General features: G+C 40.3%; 1 pseudogene; it reads right to left on the reverse strand.

The window, feature by feature from the left end:
- Positions 1 to 1,820: 1,820 nt before the first annotated feature.
- Positions 1,821 to 1,931, reverse strand: LOC130033211 (uncharacterized; annotated as a pseudogene).
- Between the last annotated feature and the right edge of the window lie 17,487 nt (positions 1,932 to 19,418).

Genomic DNA, 19,418 nt, shown 5'->3' on the forward strand with positions numbered 1-19,418 from the left:
TGCTCTCCTTCCCACCCAGTTAATCAGCTTTCCCCTTAATCAGACTTTGTTAATTTGTAAGATCAGTTTCCCAGAAATCTATGATTTTATATGTATCAGTGAAATATTGCCTTTCTCTTCTCCTTATGCCTTATGAACAGTTTACCTTAAAGTAATATCCTTTTGTATAGATACAGGAAGACAGTTAACATTATGCTTTGTAACTTAGGATTTGATTGGCCTTGAATATTATTCACTCCCGGGCATCTGCTTTCTCGACTTAAGCCTCAGTTGCCCTTAGTTCCTAACAACCCAAAAGCAGGGTCCCGACGAGGGACTGAATGGACCCAGGGCAAGCGGTGAGCTACCCTGGCAGCAAAATGGGCCAGGCCAAAGTGCCACGATTCTTAACTATAAGTTAAGAGTTTGATCATAGACAAATGCTGTCATGATCCAAAGGTAACGAGGAGACTAGGATCCTGCTAGGGGTGGGAAAGACTTTCTGGCCTGAGCACCGTAGTCTGAGATCGAGATGACCCTAGGAGAGCAATTCTATAAGTTTAAGATATTTCTTACTGTATCCATACAAAATGATTTATATTATATTCTTATATGCTTGTGTACAAGGAGAGGAGAGGCACGCCCATGGGATTATGCTCTAGGGTGGGTCCTCCTGCTGAGGAAGGATCTGTCCTAGGAGCAGTCTTCCCTGAGGCTAAGATTTCTACCCCTATTAATTTCTACCCCTATTGATTGTGACCACACCTATGTGTAATTGTTTTCCCCAATTCCTCTTGGAGAGAGATATAATGAGACTGTAGATTGGGCATGGGGGAGCAGAGAGTGAAGGAGAGAGGGAGCAGAGACAGATGAGGAGAGAATCAGAATAAACTACGACTAATACCAACCATCCTGGCCCTCGTTCCTTCCTCCACCTGACCATCGGCATCGACCTCCCCAGGGCAGGAGAAGGGTGAGACTACTGAACGCAGGCAGTGGGAGAGATAGAGCCACCGCTGCTGTGTGTGTACTGTGCCCCTCTTGTGTGAGTTTACACAATAATTAAACACAAATGGGATTATGACTTCCTTCCAATTTATATTTTTTATTATTTGTTATTGCACTGTTCAATACTTTGTGTACAGTGCTAAATATAATCAGTGAAAGAAGATGTTCTTGCCTTATTCTCAGTTTTAAAGGCAAAACACTGATTTTACTAGTAAGCACAATACTACTTGTAGATATTTTTTCTTATGCCCATAATTATATTGAGGAATGCTTTTTACTTTGTCGAAACTCTTATCATAAAATTGTTTTAAAAAAATAAGAACTTACAAAAGAAACCAGTGAGATAGTATAGAGGGTAAGTAACAATCTTTACATGTGTTCAGACCCTCTTTGATCCCAGGCTCCACATATGATCCCCAAGCACCACTCAGTGTGTTCCTTGAGTACAAAGTCAGGAATAAGCACGGAAAATAGCCATGTGTGGTTCAAAAACAATCAAGCAAGCAAAAACATAAAAATTTTTCATTATCCTACTGTTGTCAAATACATTTTTGCACCTATAGAGATATCCATATGACTTTTAGTTTATCTAACTTGGTGTATATGGCAGATTTTTTTCTTGTTATTTGCTTTGGATGTTTTGTTTTGGGGGCACATCTGGACCTGTCCTGTGCTCAAGGATTGCTTTTGGATGTGCTCCAGTGGCCTGTAGCCAGGCTGCCCACATGTGAAGACCATTAAACTGTCTTTCTAGCCTATGTAACTGATTTTCAATGTTGATTGTGCTGTACATTGTTGTGATAAATTTCAGCTGATGTTGAGTTATTGTTTTTAGATACTATTGGATTTTATTTGTTAGTAATTTCTTGTATGCGTGTTGCAGGCCGAAGCCTCTTCTATCCTTGTCAAGGGGAGTGCTAACCTTCTCTCCTTCGATAGCACAGCGGGTAGGGCGTTCGCCTTACAAGCGGCCAACATGGCCGACCCGAGTTCGATTCCTCTGCCCCTCTCGGAGAGCCCGGCAAGCTACCGAGAGTATTCGATATGCCAGACACAGTAACAACAAAGTCTCCAATGGAGACGTTACTGGGCCCGCTCGAGCAAATCGATGATCAACGGGAGGGCCTTTACCTTTACCTTTAGTAATTTCTTGTGAATTCCTATATATGTGTCCGTTACCAGAGACAATGGTTTGGTTTTGATATTCCGGTAAAGCTGACATCATACCCTAGCTTTGGTCAAATTTCTGTTCTATGGTGTGGTAGGATATGTTTATCATATCCTAACTTTGGTCATATTTATGTTTTGGGGGGAAGATTGTATAATATTGGTGTCAGCTATACTCCCGTATACTGGCATTTACCAGTGAAGCTATCTAGGCCTAGATTTTGCTTTCTAAAAAAATCACAAACACTTCAGTCTCTTGAGTAGAGCTTTCTGCTTGTGGTACATCCATAGAACTCAGACAGGGCACCAGGTGGGACTGGAGCTCCCATATCCAAAACATGTGCTCCAGTTTCTCCAGTCATCTTCTGGCCCAGTAAATTTTTTTAAATGTAAACACAGATGTTGAGTGGCAGTACTGCATGAACGCTGGGGACAATGTTGAAACACTGTTCATTTGTATGCACAGCCTGTAACAATAAACAAACACTTCTTTGCTGGGCTGTAAGGGGGCAAAGCTTCTGCCCTTCTTTCAGATCTTCCCTCATGAGGTTTGCCAGGAAATGTTAATGCTGGAAGACCTTCTGTAGCCTCAAAGTATGCTCACCTACATGTCTGCTCAGAAACCTGGTGTAAAATCTTAGCTTCATGCACTATTTGCCATCATCTGTTATAGTAACCCAAGGCCGGTTTCTTCCTGCAGCTTCTGGTCTGTCTCTCCTGGATTTCAGGAGAGTTTTGGTGATTTTAGTTCTCTAATGATTTCAGGAAAAAGGCTCTGAGTCACTTTTTCTCTTCTACTGCTGGGAGCAATGCTTTTTCCACTTCAGAACTATTTTTTACATCTCTGAGCTGAAACTATAGACCTATTTCTGTGAATTGCTGACTTAATTAGATTATCAGGTGTACACATCAATTTTTTTTTGGTATCACCTAATTGTGAGATGTAGTTGATTTGGTTCAACTATCTCTTAGGACAGAATATTTTTTTTTTCCCCTTTATTTTATTTTATTTTTTTTAAAGTTGTAGATTTACAATTTTTTGTGCTTTGGTTTCAATTATACAATGATCAGATACCCATCCCTCCACCAGTGCCCATTTTCCACCACCATGGATAATATCCCTCCCACCCCCATCCCCCCATCCCCCCGTCTCTGTGGCAGGGCAATCCCCTGTGTTCTCTCTCTCCTTTTGGGTGTTGTGGTCTGCAAAAGAGGCATTGAGTGGCAAACATGTTCAGTCCATAGTCTACTTTCGACATGCATCTCCCCTCCTGGGAGGATCCTCCAAACATCCTTTATTTGGTGCTCCCTTCTCTATCCGAACAGCCCTTTCCTCTAGGATACCCGGCTGGCCTCTAAGTTATGGAGTAATCCTCCTGGTGCTGATCTCAGCTATTCTTGGGTATTAATCTCATACTTTGTCACTTTATATCCCCCAGATGAATGCAATCTTTCTATGTCTATCCCTCTCTTTCTGACTCATTTCGCTTAGCATGATACTTTCCATATTGTACCACTTGTATGTAAATTTCATGACTTCATCTTTTCTAACAGCTACATAGTACTCCATTGTGTAGATGTACCAAAGTTTCTTTAACCAGTCATCTGTTCTTGGGCATTCAGGTTTCTTCCAGTTTCTAGCTATTGTAAAGAGGGCTGCAATGAACAAACAAGTGCAGATGTCACTTCGACTATACATTTTTGCCTCTCTGGGATATATTCCCAGGAGTGGTATTGCTGGGTCAAATGGGAGCTCAATTTCTAATTTTTTGAGAATCGTCCATACTGTTTTCCAGAAGGGCTGAACCAGTGGACATTCCCACCAACAGTGAAGGAGTGTCCCTTTCTCGCCACATCCACGCCAGCATCGGTTGCTTTTGTTCTTTTGAATGTGGGCCAGTCTCTGAGGTGTGAGATGGTATCTCATTGTGGTTTTGATCTGCATCTCCCTGATGATTAATGATGTAGAGCATTTTCTCATGTGCTTTTTTGCCATTCGGATTTCTTCTTTGAGAAAGTTTCTGTTCATTTCATTGCCCCATTTTTGGATGGGGTTGGATGTTTTCTTCTTGTGGAGTTTAACCAGTATTCTGTATATCCTGGATATCAACCCCTTGTCAGATGTGTATTCGGTGAATATCCTTTCCCATTCTGTAGACTGTCTTTGTATTTTGGTCACTGTTTCTTTGGAGGTGCAGAAGCTTCTTAGTTTAAGATAGTCCCATTTATCTATCTCTGTTTTCACTTGCTCGGCCAGTGGCGTGGCATCTTTGAAGATACCATTAGCTTCAATGTCATGGAGGGTTTTGCCAACTTTATCTTCAATGTACCTTATGGTTTCTGGTCTGATGTTGAGGTCTTTAATCCATTTTGATCTTACTTTTGTACATGGTGTTAGGCAGAGTTCTGAGCCTATTTTTTTGCATGTAGCCGTCCAGTGATGCCAACACAATTTATTAAAGAGGCTTTCCTTACTCCACTTCACATTACTTGCACCTTTATCAAAGATTAGATGAGCATATGATTGAGGAGAGATGTCAGTGTATTCAACCCTGTTCCATTGGTCTGCAGTTCTGCCTTTGTTCCAGTACCATGCTGTTTTAATTATTACTGCTTTGTAGTACAGTTTGAAGTTCGGGAGGTTGATTCCTCCCATTTTCTTTTTCCCAAGAATTGCTTTAGCTATTCGTGGGGGCTTATTGTTCCATATAAATTTCAAGAGTGTTTGCTCCATTTCTTTGAAGAATGTCATGGGTATCCTTATAGGGATTGCATTGAATTTATACAATGCTTTCGGTAGTATTGCCATTTTGACAATGTTAAGTCTCCCGACCCATGAACAGGGGATATCTTTCCATTTCCTCAAGGACAGAATATTTTTATAGGTGTTATTTATTCATTGTTTTCTGCACTAAGAAATTCATATCCATATTTAAATTTGGAATTTAAGTATCAGAACTGCATTGTGGCAACTGTAGAGAGATTTATATGTCTACTTTGTTCTAGGTGTATATAGCTACTTTGTTCTAGAGAATTCATATGAAAGAAAAAATGCTACTTTCAAGTTGACATGAAATAGGACAAAAAAATTATATTAGCATTGAATTACTGGGTTATGCCATTTGACTTATTTCCCAACTAGGCCTAGAGAGAATAAGTGATTCTATTCAAGCTCTTTTGTATGCTTTGTGTGGCCAGCGAGGTGATTTAAGTGGTCAGGCAATTTCTTTCTGTGTGAGCCTCTGAGTGACCCCTGGATTCAGGTCCCCACCAATGACAGGCCACTGAGGAGCACTGTGTGAGGGCTCCAAACCAGTTATATACTGTGTAACATACCAGTTGTGGAATACTGTGAAGAAGTCAACCATGTTTTAATTTGCTCCCCCCCACCCTTTGGATCATGGATTGTGATTCATGACAATATTTTCGTACATTTTTTGATTGATGTTTGATGCAGTGGAAACAAAGGAGGGCTTAGTATAGTCTTACAAAGTGCAGTCATGCATGAGCTCTTATTCTGAATAGTCTTGAAGGATAACATGTGCCACTGTCATTCACTGTCCTCCCATTATTCATCGATTTGCTCGAGCAGGCCCAGTAACGTTTTCATTGTGATTGTTACTGTATTTAGCATATTGAATACGTCATGGATAGCTTGCCAGGCTTTGCCATACGGGCAAGATACTCTCGGTAGCTTGCCAGGCTCTCCAAGAGGGGCAGAGGAATCGAACTCAAGTCAACCATGTTGGCCGCTTGCAAGGCAAACTCCTTACCCACTGTGCTATCGCTCCAGCCCAACATGTGCCATCACCAGCCAAATCATTCTGTAACCAAACTTGACTTAAAAAAAAAAAAACAGAGGTACACCAGGTATATTAGGAAGTGGGAGGTATGGGGTGCTTGGATGGAATCCAGCATCTCACACATGCCTGGCTTGAGCTCTATCACTTGAGCCACATCCCTGCTCCCTCCCCTATAATTTTCTTTTTATCTTAAATTTTTTTCCATTAGTTTGGACCCAAGATTTGAATCTGAGTTATTTCAAGTGAGATGCATAAAATTAAGGAAACAATGAGACAATGCAGGAATTTATAGTCAGTGTAATCAACGTGATTAATTTAGATGCGAAGCTACATGTTGAAATTCTCATTAGGCACTTTTTATTTTTGCCTTGGAAGCTAAGAAAAATCCCTTGATTTCATCTGTAATGCTAAGTAATACCAGTGAACCAAGTTGTTTATACTGCAATGTTAGGAAATTTTATTTTTCAGAAGCAAGAGCAGAAAGATGAAATGCAGTATGCTATCGCCAAAAACAATGTGTTTGCTGAGTGGAAAGTGTATTGCTATTTTCTTTTCTGAATATTCTTTGATGAGGGAAATTCATAGTGGAAATGTATCACAGAGTATTTCCACGTTAAGATTTCCAAGATCACATTTCAAATAAATTTCTCCTATGAATTGAGAGACCATTGAGAAGAAATCACCCAGAAATTTTCCATCTGAGCAGTTACTCGAACTCGTGCTCTAGTGTTTGAAATCAGAGACTCTGCAATAGGAGCATCAGAGTTCATTTCTTTAGTCATGTCTTCCTTACTCTTCTTGGAAGTATTGAGTGCTTTTATGTAGTGAATTGACAACTGCATTGTTTCATTACATTTGTGGGGCAGGTAGAAATTTGCTATTGATTAACATATTGTGGAAAATATGTAAATCCTTAGCTGTGTGATTACTTTAAATCAATATAACAATATGATCATGCAGATTATTGATTCATCCTAACATGATGTAATACTCACCACAACTCCGTAGGATTCAAGGATACTGATTCCAAAATAAATTGTTTTCTACCTCTAGTCCACACACTGCTGCAGTTTAAAGCCTAAAGAATGGTGAGAATCATTGGTTTCCATCAGTGTTAATTAACTGCAGATCAAACTGCTTGTCCTGAGAAATAAAATGCAGAAAACCTCTGCTTTAAACCCCATAGTCTATTGGCTGGTCCCTTATTTAAATGTTTTAATTTAAAATTTCTTTTTTAGACTGGCATATATTTAGAAGACATGCCTCTAAGATCCCACAAAGTCAAAAGGCAATAAAGCCAAATATTCTAGATTTGGACTATTTAACATGTGAATATGCACACTCTCTCTGGTACTGTGTTTATGGCTCCATTTAAAAAGGAGCCAGAGAGGCTCAAATGAACCTTGTCATAGAATTGTTCAGCTTCTTGCTCCATCAAGGTATCCTCTTTTTAGTAGAATAATAAAAATACTTTTGTTTTCTATATTGATACAGACTCACCCACTGGGCATTTGCTTTCTATTTACTTAGAGTATGTTCCTTAAATTTGCTTCCTCAGAGTTTATGATGTTTAACTTCAGTCTAAAGTTTAACATTTTTCTCTTTTATCTTCAAATTTGTGCAATATTAGAAAAAACTGAACCCTTCTGAAGAAGCTTAGACTTTTACTGTAATTTTTGACAAATATAGAGAAATTCAAGTTAATTCTTTAAGACTGTTCTAGTTATCACATCCATATGTCACCTAGGAATATGTAATTATATGAAAATGTTAAACAAATTTAATTACAACCAGAGAGTCTATCATTTTAAAATAAGAACTTCTGATTCTGGGAAAATATTAAAAAAGATATGACCCAAGAAAAAATAAGTCATAAACATATTATTTCAAATTAGAGCTAGTCATAAAAGAATAAAAGAGAATGGATAATAGGAGAAATTGTGTTAGAATCTTTGAAGAATGGAGATATAGAATAATAGGAATTTACGTTTCATAGACTGTGTATTGATGAGAATGTTAAAAGAAAGTGAGGTTCCATACATTTGTATATCAGAAACATTATCCCATATTGTTATATCTAACATTTTATAACCTATGCAGTTTCTGATGTGCCATTAAAATCCAGATAAAAAATGAAAATGATATTTCCTTTAAAAATATTCTAGGATTGGAAAGAGAATACAGGGGTTATTAACTCAGCCAATCCTGATTGGATCCCTGGCTCTGCGTATGGCCCTGAGCAGCACAGGGAGTAATCCCTGAGTACAGGCAGGGCCAGAATTAGTCCCTAAGCACAGCTGAGTATGAACACCCCCCAAAAAAAATCATATGGGAAATGATGCTATTTATTAGTGGTGATGTCTACTTTCCTAGACTGTTTCATAGTAGGATGAAAATGACTCACCTCTTCCAAATTATAAATATATTATTAGGCTACATCTAGCTTGGATTGTTAAAGACATGCAGTTCTTCTAGAAGTTTCTGCTTATTTGTGGCATTTACTTATCTAACTGAAGAAGGAAAAAAATACAGCCCTGATTACACAAATAGTTCAAGTCAAAGGAGGCTCTGAAAGAAGCAGAAAGCAGAAGGGCAAGGATGAGAAATGATCTCTGACCCCTACACCCAGTCACTCACCCATAACAGTGTCATTTTGTGCAATGATGTGATAGTACATAAGGCCCTCAGGCATTAACTGTTCCTCGGTATGCTATAAATAAGAGTGAAGGAAAAGGTTGTTCAACTTGTTCCAAGTCCTTAATACAAAACAGATATAATGGCACTGTCATTCATAAATATTATATCCATAAGATTATTGTCTTACTTTGTGTTTATTTTGCTTTGCAGTGCTAGGGGCCTCGCATAATCCAAGGTCTACTCCTGAGTTACCTACATGGCCCCATGTTAAATAAATAAATACATACATATATACATAGTCACACAGAAATTAGAAGGTGAATAAATGTTGAACATATCCCTTGAAGGTGGAGGAACTGTGTTGGATCTGGCACAGAAAAAAAAATAATAATTTGTATGTTTGAATCCCTGAGTTTTCACACACACACACACACACACACACACACACACACACACACTAAAACACAAATAGAAAAATTAACTTTTCTTGAAACTGGAGTACCGTGAACTATTTCATCTTTATTTTTAAAATATTTCAATTTTAGATGCCAAAATATACAATAATATCAGTGATAGGATGATAGGGTTTCATGCATACATTGTTTCTATACCATACTCTTCTCAACCTATTCCCATATCTTTTCAACATATTTCCTATTTTCTTTTTTCCTTTCATAAATTACAATAAAGTACGGTCAACCACAGAATTGTAAGCCTGTGTTCTTTAGTACAACTAAAATTGCTGAGGGTAAGTTGTACTAGACATTAATTAGTCAAATTTATTAAAAATTAGTTCAATTTCAAATTGTTCACAATTCACAACAGAATACATCCTCTAGATCAACTGGCTTGGCCCAGCTGGGGCGGTCCATGCCATTCGGCAGATGGAAGAAGAAACGAGGGCCAAGCCAGTTGATTGATCAGTTGCCGTTTATTCCATTCTCCCCATGTGCCTGTTCCAGTCTCTCTAAGTCCCCCATTCTAGTTTCACACTGCCCCTCATTCCCATCTCCTCCTGTCTCTCAAACTCATTTCTCCGCGCTCCTTCTTGCAGCCTTGCTCGCTCTCTCTCATCTCTCCTCCAACTTCTCATCTCTCCACTCCAGTACTCTAGGCTGATGATACACCCAGTCCAGTAGCAAAATCACCATAAGAAAACCCTTTCTGACTGCCCATTAGGCTCAAGGGCGGAAATGCCACCTAGGAGTGTTTCTCTTTTCCTTAGTACAAAAACGTGACTAGCATCTTAATTAACATCTTAATTTTACTTATTAATATTAGCTATTTTTGTATGGACACAGAGATAGCTTGAGTTTGTAGGGTGGCTCTCCTGGAAACACCTTGCTACAGACTCAGCATAAGGACTTAAGGAGAAGAGACAAACAATATTTACAAGTTAACAGAGAAAAGAGAAATAAGTTACAAATAAACACAGAGAAATGGGAGCACTGTGACGGGAGTAACCCAATAAACCTAAGCTCCCCAAGGCAAGGTGGAAAGGACAAACCAATATTATCCTACACCCAGGCTTACCCATTTTTAGCTGCAGTACTTGGAGTGTTCTCTTCTGGGTGCAGGGTTTTATAGTCTCTGGGTCTTGGCTGTTGATGGGATTACATGGTGCTGGGGGCAGTTGGTGGATGTAACGCCTAATTCTGGAAGATGGGGGATCTGGGTAGAGGAGGCCCCGGTCCCAATTCGAGCAGGCTTGGAGATCTACGCCCCGGGTCCCACACACCTGGGTTCCTCTGCCTGTTCCTTCATGCGTGAGGCTCGTCCAAATGTGTGGAGAGTGGTCTTAAGCATGGCTGTGACTGGAAACATGAGGTCTTCAGCTGCCGGGGCTCTGCTCCGGGTGGGGAAACATCTTATCATCTAGTTCTTATTCTGGAGAACCTGGCAGGCTACCAAAAGTATCCTGCCCACACGGCAGAGTCTGGCAAACTCCCCAGGGCGTATTCAATATGCCAAAAACCAGTAACAATTATGGGTCTCATTCTCCTGACCCTGAAAGAGCCTTGAATGTGACACTTTTTAAAATCTCAGGGCTAGGACGAAGGAGACATTACTGGGGCCTGGTCGAGGAAATCGATAAACAACAGGAAGGCAGTGATACAGTGATACTTGGAGTGTGTATTCATCACACTCTGGGAGTACCCTAGGCTATGGCACTGCAATGCTCACCACAGTACTCTTTGGGAATCACCTCCCTGGCCTCAGGGCTCACACATCGTTTCAGTTGTGTTCTCAAACACACAGAGCTAAAGCATCATCAGAAGGAGCTGGCATCTCAGATAACAGGGCTGCAGGGATTGTGCTTGTTGCATGTGGTCACACTAGACATCAAAGTCAGGGCCTCATTGCTTCTCAGGCAGGCATTTTAGCCATGAGCCATCTCTTAATTAAGCAGCCCTGCCCTAGGATTGAGGTTAGATTTGCATAAACTTTTTTTAAAATTTATTTCTTATTTGGTAGGTGTGGCAGCCTCACCTGTCAGTGCTCAAGTGCCCAAGTTACTCTGGACTCTGTGCTTTGAGTTCACTCCTGACAGAAGTGGACTATCATTTTAATTTTTAGAAATTTTGATGAACCATATGCCCAAAATGAACATACTATTTCTGGTTCCTGGTAAATAGGAAAAAATGGGAAAGATGATTTATCCTTATAAACGTTTTTGACGTTTTGACAGTTGCATCAGGCTAAGCATTTTTAATTAACTTAACATTTACTACATGTACAGTTGGAAAGGATAGTACAGGGATTAAGGCACTGATTTTAAAGAAGCCAATCTAGGTTTAATCCTTGACACCACATTGGTCTCTGGGCCCAGCCAGGAGAGAGTGCAGAGCCAGGAATAAACCCTGAGCACCACTGTGTGTGGCTCCCAAACAAAAACAAAATGGAAGTTATTTACCAAATATACAATGGAAGAAAAATCAGATATAAAGTTATAATGTGAAACTCTATGAGGTGGAAGCTCCCAAGTGATGCTCAGGATGCCTGATGACCCCTCACAATAACAAGTCTAGTGGCCCACATGAAGGCCCAAGGATGTGTTGTTGTTCAGGTGCTTAGGTGTCAGGAATAACCTGGGTCACAGAAATTGTACTTGGCATCTCCAGGGACACAATGGATCACTTGGTGTTGGGGATTGAACTGGAGTTGAATGCATTAAAGACCTGTGCCTTAACTCCTATATACTTTCTTTTCCTTCAGAATTTAACTAGACTACTTTGTTGGTAACTTTGTTTTTAGCTTCAGCTGTGTGTTCCTATAATAATTTTTAAAACTTGTATGTTTTTGGTTATAAATTGGAATATGTAACTCTCACTTGGAATCAAATTTTATGTGACAATAATGCCATTGGCTTGTGCATTTTATAGAATAAAAGGGCAGTAAATTTTTTAATATCCTCAAATTGTATTTTTCTAGTAGTAATGTTTTTATAATATGTAAAAATTAGAGTAAATATTCATCGAGATTTGCTTTGCTATGCTCTGCATCTTCTCATGTGCCCTAGTGTTTGCTTTTACTCTTTGTCAGTTTTACATTTTACCTCTCAATAAAATAGGTATTTTTATTCTGTAATAGACGCAAAGAATGTCATAGGATAATTGTAACTACATTTATGTAGCTTAAATATAATTTTTCTATTATGTTCTAACTTATTTTTGAACATAGTTCCTTTCAAACAATTTTGATTGTTTTGATTTAAATTGATAAAAGGTATAATGATTAATGAGTTGTCTGCTGGTTTTTTTTTTTCATGAGCACATAACCTTCAGGTATATTTATTTTCTTCAATAATATGGGTAAGTATCTTTATTCTTTCTTTTTTTTTATTAGTGAAGCACCATGAGGTACAGTTGTAGATTTACAAATCTTTGTGCTTGAATTTCGGTCATACAATGATCAAATACCCATCCCTCCACCAGTGCCCATTTTCCACCACCATGGATAATATCCCCCTCCCACCCTGCCTCTGTGGCAGGGCATTCCCTTTTGTTCTCTCTCTCCTTTTGGGTGTTGTGGTCTGCAAAAGAGGCATTGAGTGGCAAACATGTCCAGTCCATAGTCTACTTTCAACATGCATCTCCCCTCCTGGGAGGATCCTCCAAACACCCTTTATTTGGTGCTCCCTTCTCTATCTGAGCTGCCCTTTCCCCTAGAATACCAGGCTGGCCTCTAAGCTATGGAGTAATCCTCCTGGTGTTGATCTCAGCTATTCTTGGGTATTAATCTCATATTTTGTTACTTTATATCCCCCAGATGAATGCAATCTTTCTATGTCTATCCCTCTCTTTCGGACTCATTTCGCGTAGCATGATACTTTCCATATTGTACCACTTGTATGTAAATTTCATGACTTCATCTTTTCTAAGAGCTACATAGTACTCCATTGTGTAGATGTACCAAAGTTTCTTTAACCAGTCATCTGTTCTTGGGCACTCAGGTTTCTTCCAGTTTCTGGCTATTGTAAAGAGTGCTGCAATGAACAAACAAGTGCAGATGTCACTTCGACTACACATTTTTGCCTCTCTGGGATATATTCCCAGGAGTGGTATCGCTGGGTCAAATGGGAGCTCAATTTCTAATTTTTTGAGAAATGTCCATACTGTTTTCCAAAACGGCTGAACTAGTCGGCATTCCCACCAACAGTGAAGGAGTGTCCCTTTCTCGCCACATCCGCGCCAGCATCGGTTGTTTTTGTTCTTTTGAATGTGCGCCAGTCTCTGAGGTGTGAGATGGTATCTCATTGTGGTTTTGATTTACATCTCCCTGATGATTAATGATGTAGAGCATTTTCTCATGGAGGGTTTTGCCAACTTGGTCTTCAATGTACCTTATGGTGTCTGATCTGATGTTGAGGTCTTTAATCCATTTTGATCTTACTTTTGTACATGGTGTTAGGCAGAGTTCTGAGCCCATTTTTTTGCATGTAGCCGTCCAGTGATGCCAGCACAATTTGTTAAAGAGGCTTTCCTTGCTCCACTTCACATTTCTTGCACCTTTATCAAAGATTAGATGATTATATGATTGAGGGGATGTCAGTGTATTCAACCCCGTTCCATTGGTCTGCAGTTCTGCCTTTGTTCCAGTACCATGCTGTTTTAATTATTACTACTTTGTAATAGAGTTTGAAGTTAGGGAGGTTGATTCCTCCCATTTTCTTTTCCCCAAGAATTGCTTTAGCTATTCCCGGGGGCTTATTGTTCCATATAAATTTCAGGAGTGTTTGCTCCATTTCTTTGAAGAATGTCATGGGTATCCTTATAGGAATTGCATTGAATTTATACAATGCTTTCAGTAGTATTGCCATTTTGACAATGTTAAGTCTCCTGACCCATGAGCAGGGGATATTTTTCCATTTCCTCATGTCCTCTTTTATTTCCTGAAGTAGCGTTTTGTAGTATTCTTTGTACAGGTCCTTTACTTCCTTAGTTAAGCTGATTCCTAGGTACTTAATTTTCTAGGGCACAATTGTGAACGGGATTGTTTTTTTCATGTAGCTTTCTTCTCTCTCACTGTTTGCGTATAGGAAAGCCATGGACTTTTGGGTATTGATTTTATAGCCTGCAACTTTACTATACAAGTCTATTGTTTCTAAGAGTTTTTTGGTGGAGGTTATTGGATTCTCTAAGTATAGTATCATATCATCTGCGAATAGTGAGAGCTTGATTTCTTCCTTTCCTACCTGAATGCCCTTAATATCTTTTTCTTGCCTAATCGCTATTGCAAGTACTTCCAGTACTATATTGAATAGCAGTGGAGATAGTGGGCATCCTTGTCTCGTTCCTGATATTAGAGGGAAGGGTCTCAGTTTTTCCCCATTGAGGATGATGCTTGCTGTAGGCTTGTGGTAGATGGCTTTAACTATGTTGAGGAAAGTCCCCTCTATACCCATTTTGGCTAGGGTTTTCATCATAAAGGGGTGCTGGATCTTGTCAAATGCTTTCTCTGCATCTATTGATATGATCATATGCTTTTTATCTTTTCTTTTGTTGATATGATGGATTATGTTGATTGATTTCCGAATGTTAAACCATCCTTGCATCCCTGGGATGAATCCTACTTGGCCATGGTGTATGATCTTTTTGATGTTTAGTTGGATTCTATTTGCTAGTAGTTTGTTGAGGATCTTTGCATCTGTGTTCATCAGGGATATCGGCCTGTAATTCTCTTTCTTTGTGGTATCTCTGTCTGCTTTTGGTATCAGTGTGATATTCGGTTCGTAGAAACTATTCGGAAGTGTTTTTGATATTTCAATTTTGTGGAAAAGCTTAAAGAGGATTGGGAGTAAGTCTTCTTTAAAGGTTTGGAAGAATTCACTAGTGAATCCATCCGGGTCAGGGCTTTTGTGCTTGGGGAGACTTTTTATTACCATTTCAATTTCCGTGGTAGTGATAGGTCTGTTCAGGTATTCCAGGTCTTCTTTGTTCAGCCTTGGGAGTCTGTAGGAGTCTAGGAATTTATCCATTTCCTCGAGGTTTTGATGTTCCGTGGCATAAAGCTTCTCAAAGTACTCCCTGAGGATCCTTTGAATTTCTGTAGTTTCTGTTTTTATGACCCCCTTTTCATTTCTGATTCAGTTTATTAGGGTTTTCTCTCTCCCCTTCTTTGTGAGTTTTGCTAGAGGCTTATAAATCTTGTTAATTTTCTCGAAGAACCAGCTCTTGGTTTCATTGAACTTTTGGATTGTTTTTTGGGTTTCCATCTCGTTAATCTCTGCTCTGAGTTTTAGTATTTCCTTCCTCCTGTTCGGGTTGTGCTCCTTTTGTTTGTCCTTCTCCAAGCTCTTAAGCTGTGAGTTTAGTTTATTTATGTGGGCTCGCTCCTCCTTTCTGAGAAATGCTTGTATAGCTATAAACTTTCCTCTTAAGACAGCTTTTGCTGTGTCCCATAAGTTTTGGAAACTCGTGCCCTCATTTTCATTCGTTTCTAGGAATCTTTTGATTTCCTCTTTGATTTCCTTTCTAAGCCACTCTTTGTTCAATAGCACACTGTTTAATTTCCAGGTGTTTGATTTAGTTTTCTGTTTTTGTGTGTGATTTACTTCTAATTTAAGCACATTGTGGTCTGAGAAGATTGTTGATACAATCTCTATCTTCTTAATTTTATGGAGGTATGTTTTGTTACTCAGCATGTGGTCTATCTTGGAGAATGTTCCATGTACACTTGAGAAGAATGTGTATTCAGCTTTTTGAGGATGAAGTGTCCTGTATATATCTACTAAGTCCCTTTCTTCCATTGTTTCCCTCAGATGAAGTATGTCCTTGCTAACCTTGAGTCTGGTTGATCTATCAAGAGGTGACAAAGCGGTGTTGACGTCTCCCACTAGTATTGTGTTGCTATTTATCTCTTTTTCCAAATCTATGAGTAGTTGTTTTAAGTACTTTGCTGGTCTCTCGTTAGGTGCATATACATTTATTATTGTAAGTTCTTCCTGTTGTACAGATCCTTTGATCACTAAGAAATGGCCTTCACTGTCTCTTATGACCTTCTTCACTCTGAAATCGATGTGGTCTGATATTAAGGTGGCTACCCCAGCTTTTTTATGGGAGCTGTTTGCCTGTAGGACTGTTTTCCAGCCTTTGACTCTGAGTCTGTGTTTGTTTTGACTATTGAGGTGTATTTCTTGCAGGCAGCAGACTGTTGGGTTCAATTTTCTAATCCATCCTGCCACTCTGTCTTTTAATTGGTGCGTTTAGCCCATTGACATTGAGAGAGATTATTGTTATGGGATTTTGTCCCATTGTTCTGTTGAAATTAGGTGTATTTGAGGGGCCTGTCCTGTCTTAAAGTAGCCCATTTAGTTGTACTTGTAACCATGGTCTTGAGTCTATGAAGTTCCTGAGCTGTCGTTTTTCTGTGAAACTGTGTGTTGTTCCTTCTATTATGAATGAGAGTCTCGCTGGGTAAAGTATTTTTGGAGAGGCATTTATTTCATTGAGTTTTTTCACTATGTCCCACCACTGTTTTCGGGCCCTGAGGGTTTCATCAGAAAAATCAGCTGTGAATTTTAAGGATGTTCCTTTGTAAGAGATTTCTTTCTTCGATCTTGCTGCTTTCAGAATTTTGTCTCTGTCTAAAGTTTTGGTCATTTTGATCAGGATGTGTCTTGGGGTATTTTTGTTTGAATTTCTTCTAGCTGGTACCCTTTGGGCCTCCTGAATGTGGTCACAAGTTTTCTTCAGCTCTGGAAATGTAGCAATGATGTCTTTGACAGTTTCTTCTTCATCAGGGTTTTCTTCCTGTCCCTCTGGGACTCCAATAATTCTTATGTTACCCCTCTTGGCTTCGTCACGATCTTCTCTTGCCATCTGTTCCCGAACTGTGAATCTCTTTTCCATTTTCTGCTCTTTTCTGGCAACTCTCTGAACTTCATCTTCGAGCTCACTGATTCTGTTCTCAGCAGCTGTTACTCTGCTGCTGAGGCCTCCCACTGAGGTTTTCAATTCGCCTACCAGGTTTTTCAGGTCCGACATTTCTGATTGCATTTTTCTCATTTCTGCCTTCAAATCCTCCTGTCTTTTATTGGCATTGCTTTCCATTGTTTTTTTTTTTTTAGTTCCCTAAGCATCCTAAGTAGCTCCCTTCTGAATTCCTTGTCAGAGAGGTTGTCTAACACTACAATACTATTGGTGTCTTCTGGGCTAGCCGCTTCAATAAGAAAGTTTGGTGGGCTTTTGCGTTGCTTTACCATTGTGACCAGTGTGCTTTAGTCCTTCGTGTTCACTGTTACTATTCTGGTTGAGTGAGGAGAGAGTTCCCGGATCCATTCAGCTTTGTTGCGACGGGATGTGATGTTGCCTCAGTTCCCATCCCTTGCAGGTCAAGGGAGAAAACCGGCTATTCTAGGGGATCGAGCTAGGTGCGCATTCCCCGGGGGAGTCCCAAGTCGTGGGGGCAGGCTGTACCTGGTTGAATGAGGAGAGACTGCCAGGAGCCATTCAGTTTTGTTGCCGAAAAATGGGCCTAGGTTCCCATCCGGCGCAGATTATACTGTTCCCTTTTATAGTGGGAAAGGATTTTGGATAAGGTTTGGTGGATGGTAGGCACCCTTCTACGTTTCTGAGTTTGACCTTCTTCTCAATCAGGCGTTATTCTTTGTTTTATAACCGGCATTGAGTGAAACTTTTGGAGGAGGTGCTATTTGGTACTGAGCTTATACAGCTATTTTCAAACAGGTCTTTGTTGGAAATTGAGTAGGCGAGTGGGATGTTGTTGGATTGTAGTAGAAGAGGTGGGAAATTTTTGGTTGGTATTAGGCGGCAAATTGTGGGATGAGAGTCCTGAGTGCTTGATGTGAGTGATATAAGTGCAGCCACCCGCCGAGGAGAAGGCCATGCCCACTTTTAAGAGGCTATGCCCCTTTCCTGGTGGCCACGCCCCTAGCCCTTCCCAGGCGACTCCCACCCAGGATCCTGGAATGGAGGAAGGGTGGTCGACTGTCTCCCCGCTGGGCTTCAGGCGGGAATCTGAGGTGTGGCTGGGGGACAGGAGTGCTTCCTGGCTGGATGTCCCCTACCCACCTGGAGTGGAGGGGCCAATGGACTGGTGGGTGGTCCCGCAGAGCTGGACGGACACTCTCCCCACTGGGCTTCAGGTGGGAATCTGCTGGTTTTTAAGGTGTGATTTCTTAACATTTTCTCAGTAATCTTACCAAAACATTGATCTTATATGGGATTTTTATACAAGATACACAAAGACCTCTTAAAGCTTTAGAATAAGAAGACAAAAGGTTTGGAGAACCTTTTATTATATATATGTAAAACTTTTATTTCATTTCATTTCATCATCCTGTTATTCGTCGATTGCCTCGAGCAGGCCCCAGTAACGTCTCTTTCATCCTAGCCCTGAGAATATATTCAAGGCTCTTTAGGAGAATGAGACCCATCATTGTTACTGGTATTTGGCATATTTGGTATGCCATGGGGAGTTTGCCAGACTCTGCCCTGTGGGCAGGCTACATTCAATAGCCTGCAAGTTTGTCCAAAGTAGGAATTAGACAATAAGATGTCATAAAAAAAAAGTTCTGATAAGATGTTGCACGGCCGCGAATGCGGCTGCGCGGTTCCGGGATCTGGATTTTATAGTCTCTGAGTCTTGGCCGCTGATGGGATTACACGGTGCCAGGGGGCCAGGTGGTGGGTGTGACCCCTGCCTACTGGAATTTGGAGGATCTGGGTGGAAGATGCTCGACTCCAATCTGAGTAGGCTTGGAGGTCTCGGCCCCGGAACCCGCGTGGCTTTGTCCCTCTGCCAGTACCTTCATGTGTGCGGAGAGTGGTCTCAGCATGGTGGTGGCTGGTCCTGGAGGTCTTTTATTATATAAAAACTTTTATTATATACATAAAATATATATAATAGTTATATATGAATATATAATTTACTTATAAATTATATCACTGTATCACTGTCATCCCATTGTTCATCGATTTCCTTGAGCAGGCACCAGTAATGTCTCCATTCATACTAGCCCTGAGATTTTAGCAAGTGCCACATTAGAGTCTCTTTCAGGGTCAGGGGAATGAGACCCATCCTTGTTACTGGATTTTGACATATAAAATATTCCATGGGGAGCTTTTCAGACTCTGCCATGTGGGCAGAATACTCTCTGTAGCCTGCTGGGTTCTCCAAGAGCAAGAACCAGACAATAAGAGGTCGGGAGATTGGTTCTATAGTTTCTGGATCTTGGCTGTTGATGGAATTACATCGCAACAGGGGTAGTTGGTGGATGTAATGTCTAGCTTCTGGAAGATAGGGGATCTGGGTAGAGGAGGCCCAGTCCTGATCCTAGCAGCTTGGAAATCTCGGCCACTG

The sequence above is a fragment of the Sorex fumeus genome, unplaced genomic scaffold, assembly GCF_029834395.1.
Source record: "Sorex fumeus unplaced genomic scaffold, SorFum_2.1 ptg000051l, whole genome shotgun sequence".
Taxonomy (NCBI): domain Eukaryota; kingdom Metazoa; phylum Chordata; class Mammalia; order Eulipotyphla; family Soricidae; genus Sorex; species Sorex fumeus.